Raw genomic sequence first — 12122 nt, 5'->3', positions numbered from 1 at the left:
GAAAGGATTTTCTAAATCAGATAGAAGTTGCTCAGGAATTAAGGTCAACAATCAACAAATAGGACCTCATTAAACTAAAAAGCTTCTGTATAGCAAAAGAAACAAGCAAAAAAGTGAAGAGAAAACCCTCAGAAAAGACGCAAGAAAGAAAATGACCTACTTAAAAGATGAGCTAAAGATCTAAACAGAGTTCTCAAAGGAAGAAATAAAGATGGCTAAGAAACATCTAAAAAAGTGTTCAACATCATTAGTAATTAGGGAAATGCAAAGTAATATCTTATATTAGTATGATATATTAGCTTTCTGTCACTATAACAAACACCAAGACAACTTATAAAGACACAAGGTATATGGCTCAGAGCTTTGGATGTTTCTGACATGATTGATTGACCTTGTTGCTTTTTAACATGTGGCTGGGAAGCATATCACAGCAGTGTATCACAGCAGTCACTGTAGGGTAGAATAAAGCTATTTACCTTAAGGCATTAAGGCATTAAGGAAGGGGCTGGGTCCCAAAATTCCCATTCAAGGGCACACCTCAATGCTGGAAGATTTCTCCCTAGGCTCTGCTTCTTAAAGTTTCTATTGCTTCCTCATAGGTCCCAAGCTGGTAGCCTAGTCTTAAATACATTGGGTGTTTTGGGATATGATCAATGAACCAATATTGATAGAGTGTCAGTGTCTAAAGCCCACAATTTTATTTAGATATAATTTTTACCTACACTCTCTTTCTTGTTGTAAGAGCCCATCTATGGATATATGGGTTCACCAAGCTGGGCTTTTTTTTTTCTCTCTCTCTCTCTCTCTCTCTCTCTCCTTTTTTTCATTCTAGTTTGCTTTGGTTTTGATTTTGGGGTTTTTTAAAATTATTTATTTAATAACCACATGATTAGAAGCAGCATTTCATTTCAGCCTTAACATACTCAATAACAGTTTCCAGAGCAAAGATACATCTCTTTCAAAAGTGGCTGTAAATTTTTAGGTTTATAGTTGAATTAATACAGTTATACAATATTGAACTCAGTATAAACCCTATAAGACATAAAATTGCATGAGTTTTTAAAATTATTTATTTATTTATTTATTTATAATGTGTATGAGTATATTGCTTGCATGTATGTAAGTGCACCCATACTCACAGAGATCCGCCTGCCTCTGCGTCCTAAGTGCAGGGATTAAAGGCATGTGCCACCATGCCTGGCCTAAATACACATTTAAAAGAAAAATAATTTATTATTTTTATTTTATGTGAATGAGAGTATTGCCTGCATGTGTGTAAGTTCACCCATGTTGTGCAATACCGCAGAGGTCAGAAGAGGGCTTCAGATTCCCCTGGAACTTGTTAAGGATGGTTTGTAGACGCCATGTGGGTGCTGGGAACTGAACCCGGGTCCTCTGCAAGAGCAGTCAGTGCTCTTAATTGCTGAGCCACCTCTCCAGCCCCTGGATGAGTTGTTTTTTGTTTGTTTGTTTCTTTGTTTTTTAAATTATTTATTGTTATTTTATGTGTATGAGTATTATGCCTGCCAATGCCCATGGCAAGAGGCTGTCAGATCCCCTCGAACTGGAGTGATGGATAGTTGTTAGCTGCCATGTGGGTGCTGGGATTTTAACCCAGGTCTTCGGCAAGAACAACCAGTGTGAGCTAAGATGCATCTTTTTCAAAATTAAATGAGGTTTTAATCTTTAAAAAAAATCTCCATTTCATTATTAAAATACACAGTTTCATACAGAAAAATTCATTTGTAATGCAATTGACATTAAGATGTTTGCGCATGTGTTTTTAATCTCTATAGATCTGATTATTACTAGTCACGGTTGATTACACTCAGATCCTTGGCATCTGAGTATGGATATAAAGTCATCAGGTAATGTTTATCACCTCTACTAATTAACTTCAAGTAAATTTTTATGCATCTTTCTCAAATACAACTCGTTTTTAAAAATTTGTTGATTTTTGTGTGTGTGTATATCATACAGAACATCCCAAACAATCTTATTCATCTATATACCCAGTCCCCAAATGGCACCCTCCCATAGCCCCCCCCCCCACTAGAGCCCATATACTCTGTCATCCCTGTTGCTGTCCACTGTGTTGTCAGTACCTCTAGCCATTCCCCAGTGCTGGTCTGTCTGCTGAATCTAGTCAGCCTATCTAGAGTTCCTTGTTTTAGGAAGATCAGCTCTTCCTCATCTAGCAGCAGTTGTCAATATTCCTTTAGATAAGATTGGGGTCTGCTGTTCATTTTCCCAGTTCTATGCTGGGTTACTGTCTGGGAGTCTTTTGGGCCACCCTGGCCAATAACTCAAAGGAAAGTATCTCTTGTCTGGCATTGTTTCTTGTTATGTAGCCTTCAGCTATATACATGGACTCTTAAAAAATTATATTGACCCCTTTAACTTTTGTTTATACTTCCCTTTTGGGTGTTTAAGACCCTACAGTTGGCCCAGATAAACCAATTTACTTTTACTCTTAAGGCTGTTTGAGGATCTGTTCCTCAGGGGTCACAAGGGCTTGGGAGGAGCCCCTGGCTCCTTTCTTTTGCCAGTTCCATCTTATGTGAAGATAAGTCAAAGGTCCTACTCGACCATGGCTGGCTTCACTTGGAAGCATGGAGGAAATGATTCCTCTGTGTTGACCCTCCTCTTTGTAGACTGGACACTGGTTCAAGTCCATTTGATGGGGTCTCCTCGGCCTCCTTGATCAAGAGGACGGGTGACTCACCACGGTTACAGGACATTTTGAGAGATGCTCATACGTGGTTTCAGTGTATAACCCAGGCTGGTCCAGGCTGGCCTGAAACTCAAACTTGGAACATCCCTGCCTTTGGTTCTTAATTGCTGGGATTGCATGTGTGTTCCACCCTGCCCAGCTCTAGCACACAGTCTTAAATTAATCATCACATCTCTCTCTGTAAGGGTCCAGATGGGTATAACTGAGTTGGGAAGACCCACTCTGAATGTGTGTGGCACATTTTGGGGGCTGAAGTCCTGGACTCAAAAGAAAGGGAAAAAAAGGAGTAAGCTGAGCATTGGTGTTTGTCTTTCTTTGTCTGTTGTCTGCAGATGAAGTGTGACCAACTTCCTCATGCTCCTGCTGCCATGCCTTCTCCAGGCTGTTTGAGGATCTGTTCCTCAGGGGTCACAAGGGCTTGGGAGGAGACCCTGGCTCCTTTCTTTTGCCAGTTCCATCTTATGTGAAGATAAGTCAAAGGTCCTACTCGACCATGGCTGGCTTCACTTGGAAGCATGGAGGAAATGATTCCTCTGTGTTGACCCTCCTCTTTGTAGACTGGACACTGGTTCAAGTCCATTTGATGGGGTCTCCTCGGCCTCCTTGATCAAGAGGACGGGTGACTCACCACGGTTACAGGACATTTTGAGAGATGCTCATACGTGGTTTCAGTGTATAACCCAGGCTGGTCCAGGCTGGCCTGAAACTCAAACTTGGAACATCCCTGCCTTTGGTTCTTAATTGCTGGGATTGCATGTGTGTTCCACCCTGCCCAGCTCTAGCACACAGTCTTAAATTAATCATCACATCTCTCTCTGTAAGGGTCCAGATGGGTATAACTGAGTTGGGAAGACCCACTCTGAATGTGTGTGGCACATTTTGGGGGCTGAAGTCCTGGACTCAAAAGAAAAGGAAAAAAAGGAGTAAGCTGAGCATTGGTGTTTGTCTTTCTTTGTCTGTTGCCTGCAGATGAAGTGTGACCAACTTCCTCATGCTCCTGCTGCCATGCCTTCTCCACCATGATAGGACACAGCCTCAAAATGTGAACCAAAATAATTAAATCCTTCATCCCTTAAGCTGTTTTTGTCAGATATTTCATTATAGCAGTGATAAAAGTAACCAGTATACTTCCCTAGGCTCCTCTTGGTTGTGATAGCTTCTCTGACTTTCCATTTGGATGATCATGGCAGGGTTTTTTTTATATTTTATTTCTTATTTTCATGTGTATGTGTATATTGTCTGCATGTAGGTAAGTGCACCCATGTCGTGCAATGCCTGCGGAGGACAGAAGAGGCTGTCAGATCTCCTGGAACTGGAATTACAGACAGTTGTTACAGGCCATGTGGGTGCTGGGATTCAAATCTGGGTCTTCTGCAAGAACAGCTAGTGTTCTTAACCACTGAGCCATCTCTCCAGCCCTGATCATGGCAGTTTTATGGAGCACTTTAAGGCTAAGTGTAGAATGCCTCTCTATTGGAATTTATGTTTTTTGCATGTTTAGGCAAGTCTGTGGATGCTTAGGAATAGGACCACAGAGGTATAGGCTCCTTTTCAGCATCCTATCAAGGACATGTGGCTCTCAGCATGTCTTAATCAACTCGATCATCTGGCCCACATGGTGTGCATTGAGTTTCCCTACTGTAGTTTTCCCCCTTCCCTTTTGTAATCTTGGAGGAAGTTCTAAGTGTACCCTATGAGGAGTGATTATCTACATCAGTTTTTGGGGATTCTTTTGCATAGAAGATTTATCTCTCCTCCATTTATTTATTCAACCATTTATTTGTATCATTTATACTTTGGTTTATATCAATATTACTTTATTGTGCTGCTCAGCTCATTCCACCTCTGGCTATTGAGAGCCCTTTTTCAGTGGACTTCTTTATCTTTTTGACATAGCTCCAGCATTGTTGTTTCTCTTCTTTTGTTTATTTTTTTAGCATTTTCTTATTTCCTGGTTCTGAAAGATGCTTCAGGCTCATTTTGTCTATTTTCTGACCCAGTCCTGGAATCAATCATTTCTCATAGAGAACCAGGCTCCTTTTATAGCATATTATGGTTTGAATCAGAAATATCCCCATGGGCTCATGTGTTTGAACACCTGGTCTCAGGCTGGTGGTGCTGTTTTGAGAGGTTGTGGGCCCTTTAGGAGGTAGAGCATGGATGGTAGAGATGGGTCACTGGGAGTGGGCCTTTCAGGGTTACAACCCAGCACTGCTTCTGGTGTAATTTTCTGCTTCCTGATCTAGCCACAGTTCCCAATCCACAGAGCCACTCTGCCTTACCTCCCCTGCCATGATGGGTTATATCCTCTGAAACTTTGAGCCAAAATAAACCCTTCCTCCCATAAATTGCTTTTGTCAGGTGTTTTGTCACAGCCATGAGAAAAGTAATTAACACACTGGGGAACAGTATTAGAAACTGAGAGCTAGATGTAATTTTTATATTTTGCTACAGTAAAATAAAAGGGGGTCTGGGGGCTGTAGCTCAGCGGTAGTACTTGCCCTATAAGTATAAAGCCTTGGATTTGATGCCCAGTACTAGAAAAGATAAAAATCAATCAATCAATCAATCAACAAAAATCTAAACTGGGCTTGGTGGCTCATGCCTATAAAGTCAACATTTGGCTTAGGAGGTTAAGCAGGAAGATTGCCAAATTCAAGGATAGCCTGATAGCGAGACTCTCACCAAGAGAAAAGACAAAAGAAAAGGCCTGTTCAACTTGTTAGCGTCTCCAGGGTACACACTCTAATCCCTTTCCAGGCTGTCACACCGGCTTTTCTTCAAGTAGGTACCAGCCTGGGTTGGGTAGGCACTGATAAAACTATGCTTCAAGAGAAAATGTACAGATATACAAAGGAAGACAAAACTAAGACCGTGGAGAAGCTGAAAGAAGCGTCAGGCTATCAGGTTTGGGGGGATGTGTTAATAGACCACTAGCTTCTACCAACTCCAAAATTAAGAACAGCAGCAGAGCATCTGAAACCCATAGTAGAGATTTCCCCCCTTTGCTGGTACCTGCCTACCTGATGTTCTTACCAGTGTATTTGAAAAGTTCTGTACTTTCTTTTTTTTTGGTCTTTTTGAGACCCAGTCTCCCTGTAGCCCCAGCTGACCTTGAACTCACAGAGATCTGCCTGCCTCTGCCTCCCACGTGCTGGGATTAAAGGCATGCACCACCACACCTGGCATAGGACTTTCTTTTTTTTTTAAAAAAAAGTGTTATTTATGGAGGGGAGGGTTGCCCATGTGGAGCTAAGAGGGCAGCTTATGGGAGCTGTTTCTTCCCTTTCACCATTTGGGTCCCTGAGGATCAAACTCCTCATCAGGCTTGGTAAGTGCCTTTACCTGCTGAGCCATCTCCAAGGCCCAGTTTATGACTTTCTTTTGTTCTGTGACTATAAAACTTCATGAAACCACATTGGAACATGTTATTTGGGGTAACCTGAATCTGTATTCGAGGGTCACGATCACTTATATTTGACTTCAAAACAAACTCTTTTTCCCTTTGAGGTGAGAGCTGTGATTTTGCATCCACACGGCTCACAGATATTACTAGAGCCCTTGGTGTGGGCAACCCAAGGGTATTTATTCTCCAGCTCTATTGATTGCCCCATGTGAAAGAATCATGTGAAGTTTGTGAATCCTAAGAATCTGTCCTTAAGTGCCTTCCAGGGTCTGAAGATTTCGGAACTGTATTTGGTGACACTGTGGTTCAAAAGAACCTTTGGCTGGGCGTGATGGGGCACACCTTTAATCACAGCACTTGGGAGGCAAAGGCAGGCAGATCTCTGTGAGTTCCAGGGGACTACAGGGACCCTGTCTCAAAAAGACCAAAAAGCAAAACAAAAAACCCAAAAACCAGAACATTTGGGGGACTGGAGAGATGGCTCAGCAGTTGAGAGTACTGGCTGCTCTTATAAAGAGAGGATCTAGGTTCAATTCCCAGCACCCCACATGGAGGCTAACAACTGTCTATAACTCCAGTTCCAGGGGTTCCAATGCTCTCTTCTGACCTCCATGGGCATTACATGACATGGGTGCACTTAACATGCATGCAAACAATACACTCATACACATAAAATAAAAATAATAAAATATTTTTTAAAAAGAACATTTGGGTCAGGGCTTGGTGGTATGCAAGCCTATAATTCCAGCTCTCAGAAAGAAGAGGCAAGAGGATGCCTGGGTCAGGTGGAAAGTTTGTCTCAAAAACAAACAAAACATGGCTGGAGAGATGGCTCAGCAGTTAAGAACACTGGTTGTTCTTGCAGAAGACCTGGGTTCGAATCCCAGCACCCACATGGCAGCTAATATCTGTCTGTAATTCCAGTTCCAGGGGATCTGACAGCCTCTTCTGTCCTCTGCCGGCATTGCATGACACGGGTGCACTTACCTACATGCAGGCAATACACACATACACATAAAAATAATAAAATATTTTAAAAAACACTCAAATAGAAAGGGAGGAAGAAGAGGAGGATCTGACAGCCTCTTCTGTCCTCTGCCGGCATTGCATGACACGGGTGCACTTATCTACATGAAGGCAATACACACATACACATAAAAATAATAAAATATTTTAAAAAAACACTCAAATAGAAAGGGAGGAAGAAGAGGAGGAGGGGGAGGAGGAAGAGGAGGGGGGATGAGGAAGAGCGAATGGAGGGAGGGAGGGGAAAAGAAAGCAAACCACATACACAAAAACCTGGGCTCCTAGTCAACAATGTAATGCAATCTATTCTGAGAATTAGCTGAGCTAATGTAGTAGGGAAGGGGTCAGAGAAGAGTGTCAGCCATAAGGACTGAAATAAACCAATGAAAACATGAGCCAGGACGTCAGAAGGCTCAGGAGTTGCTGAGGGAAGCGGTGGCTGAAAGGGAGGAAGGGTGAAGGGAAAGAAGTTGGCAGGGGTAATATAGAGTAAAGAAGCCCCGCCCCCTCCCCTAGCTCCTTGCTAGCGAATGCACAGTGCAGGTCCTGCTGGGGAATGGCAGAGGCCAGCTTGACAGGATCAAGGAGAATAAGCCTGAAAGCAGGTTTGAGGAACCAGCCTCTTGAAAACTGGGCATGCAAAGAGTTCGTGGGGGAGTGCAAAAACCGTGGGAAATCAGAAGGATCTGTGTTGTTTTTCCAGATAGAGGATTAACAGAGCATATATGCTTTCTGAAGGCTGAAAACGTCAGGTTCTGGCAGCCTCAGATAATACTCAGGCTGCCTGGGATCAGACCCCGTAGCTTATCAACCCGGCCCAAAGTCCGCCAAGCCCTTAAGTCACTTGTGTCCTTAAAACCCTTGGGCAGAGGAGAGCTGTTATAACTGTCCTTATCTCACCTAACCCGGCACCCCATTCCTTTTGCACCAGGGCTTTCTGGAAGAAATTGCATGCTGCTGGAGAACGGGGTGCACAGCTTGAGTCTGCATGCAGAAGACCCTGAATGTTAACGTTTATTCATTCAACTAAAATATCTTGGGATCTGGGGGCAACAAGGAGAAGGAGCTCCACATACAGCCCCAGGGGAAGCCAAACCCAGAAAAGCCGAGGTTGCCCACAGATAATTACTGCATAACAGACATGACAATAACTTTGCATTTCAGCGTTTTCAGGGTCGCTGAGCGGGAAGAGGAAAGACCCAAAGGCTTGCGTGGGGTTTCCTGCGTGGGTCGGTTTTAAAGCGAGATCAGGAACCGAGCCAGATTAGCTTGGCGCGTAGCTTCCTTCCTCCCCACGCCTCGAAGGGACTCCGTGGGCCAGCGGTGCGGAGCTGCTGGGTGTCCTCGTCCGAGGTGGTGTGACACCCCTGATGCAAAGCCCCTCTCGTCTCAAATGACTCAGACCCGGCGACCGGTGGGGTAGGCTAATCCAGCTAGGCTTGTGGGGGTCCCCGGCTCCGGACAGCAGCTGGCTTCAGAAAGGATGCCCTGGGTGGAAGTGCCGGCTGTTGCTCAACGCCCCACATTCCCAGCCCAGGCCAAGGCCAGGACAGCCCAGCAAAGCAGCCGGTCCTCTAATCTGGTCAGGAAGTGCCCTCGAGGTCATCAGCACTACAAAGGTAGCCTTAGTCTGCACCTTCAAAAGAAGCCCTTCAAATACCAGGTCAGGTCCCGAGTATAAAGCAGAGGCCCTGGGGAGAAGCAACCTGGGTACGCGGCTTCCACCCCGCCCGCCCCTGCTTCCTGGGGCGCATTCATTTGAAATGTTAATATTTTGAAGCTTCGGTCTCCTTTCCATAACTGTGCGTCTTCTAGAAAACTGGTCTTAGGCTCTGAGAGATTAAAGGACACACCGCCATTAGCTCAGGCGGGAAGCGGTTAAACATTTGTTGATCTGAAGGAGAGAGGCAGGTGATTTGAGACAAACCGGGTAAGTTACTGCACAGGCTAGACCGCTTGCTTTATTTAATGTTTCTCTTCTGCGCTGATCTCAGGAGTTTACCTTTCTCCTGCTGAACACTGACCCTAATTTACACCAGTCCCTGTCACCCTGTGGTCTCTCGCCTCCGCAGCAGGGCAGAATTCAGGTCGCAGGTGGAGGGCGGAGTGTGCTGGTGGTGGCGCTGCACTGCAGCAGATCCAAATCCAAGTCCCGCCCAGGTCACCAGCCTAGTCCCTGAGAGCTGATAGGCAGGGCCGGGCCTGCCAGCCTGGTCACCGCGGGGTGGGTGTCACCGAGGTTTTTTTTTTTTTTTTTCTTTAAAGTCTTGGCATTCATTTCGCCGTCCACATTTGATAGCTTGTCGAGTTATTGCCCAAATTATCAAGTCGGATTCCCTCCCAGCCCAGTTGCTAGACATGGTACCTGGAAACACCCCGAAGCGCTGGCACTCTGCCAGGCCCCGTCCGAGCCTTTCAAAGAGATTAGCTCTGGAAGAGGTGATGAAAGCTGTCCAACACTTGCCCTACACATGCCTCATGGATGAAGTAAATTGGGCACACTCCCTCGTTGAATTTGGATTGGAATTACCCAAAGACTGCTTGCTTCTGGGGTTGGAGAGGGTCATCCTGCTTCTGGAATGTTTCCAGCTTCCCCACAATTCCCCAACTTTAGAGTTCTCTCATCCATTAGATTCTCCCATCAGGCATTGCCTTATCTTCCAAAAGTTTTTGCCTCAAGCTGGGAAATCCCAATAGAGGAATGATCATTTTTCATGGAGCCAACCCCCATGCATAATGAAGTCACACAAAGCACAGAATTCTTTCCCAACTCTCCTGCGAGAGGCTCCTGGACTCTTCTGGGCAGCTTTAACAACTCACACTGTAGGCCAAGCTATGGGTGCATACAGAGTGATGAGCCAGGCGAGGGGCTTCTCTACCATCTAAAGGCTGAAGTTGCTCAAAGAAACCTCAATCCAGGGTATTCATAAGCCTTTCTTAGAAGTTCCAGTTCCCTTTCCCCTGCCTCCCTGGTCAGCTGAGGGATCCTGGGGAGTGTGATAAGCCAGGGGCATGAACACATCTGGGTGCTGCTGGAGGACTCATAGGTGAGACAGGAAGCCAGTATAAACAGCTTGGCTAAGACAAAGGACTGTGGCAGCAAATTCAAAAGCCTGGCTCTGTGGACTGTTCCCATCCTTGCTGCTCTGATACATGACCTCCTCCAAACCAGCTGCTACAGGCCGTCCTTCACTACTCCTCTTTGAACTTGATGTTTCATACTTTGTGTGTGTGTGTGTGTGTGTGTGTAGGTTAGAGGACTTGTGGAAGTTAGTTGTATCCTTTCACACTGTGGGTCCAAAGATTGAACTCAGGGTGTCAGATTTGGTGGCAAGCACCTTTACCCACTGAGACATTTCTCTAATCTCTGACTTTTTCCTTTAAATAAGCACCAAGGTCTCAACCCTGATCCTCTGAGCAGACTTTAGGTCTCTAGCTTGAAAGGACAAAAGCAGGATGGGATTCTTCCTCCTGGCTTGAAATTCCCATCCCAAGCCAACATAGGCTTCATTTTTCAGATTTCTGGAGACAGACAGACCTGGTTTGAAACTGGCTCTAATGCCTCTTTGCTAATCTGCTGGGTAAACTTGGGGAAGTCTGTCATCTCAGTATTCCTTAGGTTTCCCTTTAGTGAAGTGATAGGATAGTACAGTAAGCTCTAAGAAGGCGATAATGTCAATGACAATGCTGGGGAATCTGCATCTTTGTTAGCAAGGACCTTTTCCCTTCATGAGAACCTAGCAAGTGCATCTGGAGGGGGCTAGCTCTCTGAAGTTCCGCTGTGGCATGCGAGAGATTGTAATGTCTCTGTCACTGCCGAACTGTCCAGCCCTGGCATCCTAGCTTTGGTGAGCAGCAGGTAGAGGCAGATTGGCTTTCAGATCAGGTGACACCCCAGAGGCCTCTCACTGGTCATCAGCTAACCCAGCTTCACTGCTCGGGTCTTGCTCCAAGTAGGGTATTCCACTGCTTCTGGCCTTGGGGAGTCCAAGCAGACTTTGGAAGACATTCAGTTGCCTTGTTTTGCTCCTGATAGCACCATCTCAAGATTATTAAACTGCTTCTTTTTCAACATTTCCAAGATATATATATATATATATATATATGTATATACATGTATATATGTATATATAATATCCATCATATCCATTCTTCTAGGATTTACTAGAAAGAGCCATAAAAAATGACCACAATGCCATGTGCCTGGGCTTCTGTTTCTCCTTTTAAAAGGGACCATATGGGAAGACCAGAGGATGAATGATTTACATATGGGAGGGCATGTGACTTGGGAAAAGGCTCCACAAGTGCAGGGGGAGAAGCATGGTCCAGGCAGAGGGGACTGCAGGAATCCAAGCATGAAGTCTTGACATCTTGAGTGGTATTCTATCATCCAGACTGGGGCAGAGGGAAATGGAGGTGTTTAAGGTAACAAACAACTGTATGAACTTACTTCCTGCCACAGCTGAAAGTCATTACACTTTTGGAAGGAGAAAGAAATGATTTATCAATATATGATTTTGAAGCATCATTCTGGGGGGTAAGCAAGGGTGAATTCACTTCTTAAAAATAGGCTATTTTTAGTAAGGTATGGTGTACATACCTATAATCACAGAACTTGGCAGTCAGGAGGATGAGGACAAATTTCAGGCCAGCCAGGACTACATAGCAAGATCCTGGGTTAGGGGCTGGAGAGATGGCTCAGCAGTTAAGAGCACTGACTGCTCTTACAGAGGACCCAAGTTCGATTCCCAGCACCCACATAGCGGCTAGGAACCATTCTTAGCTCCAGTTCCAGGGGAATCCAAAGCCCTCTTCTGACCTCCGCGGCATTGCACCATATGGGTGCACTCACATACATGCAGGCAATACACTCATACACATAAAATAAAAATAATAAAATATTTTTTAAAAGACCCTGGGTTAAAAAAAGAGATTTAAAAAATTAAAAAAATTTTC

Source organism: Nannospalax galili, unplaced genomic scaffold, assembly GCF_000622305.1.
Source record: "Nannospalax galili isolate Female #2095 unplaced genomic scaffold, S.galili_v1.0 scaffold409, whole genome shotgun sequence".
Lineage (NCBI taxonomy): Eukaryota > Metazoa > Chordata > Mammalia > Rodentia > Spalacidae > Nannospalax > Nannospalax galili.
Note: the sequence above shows the minus strand (reverse complement) of the source record.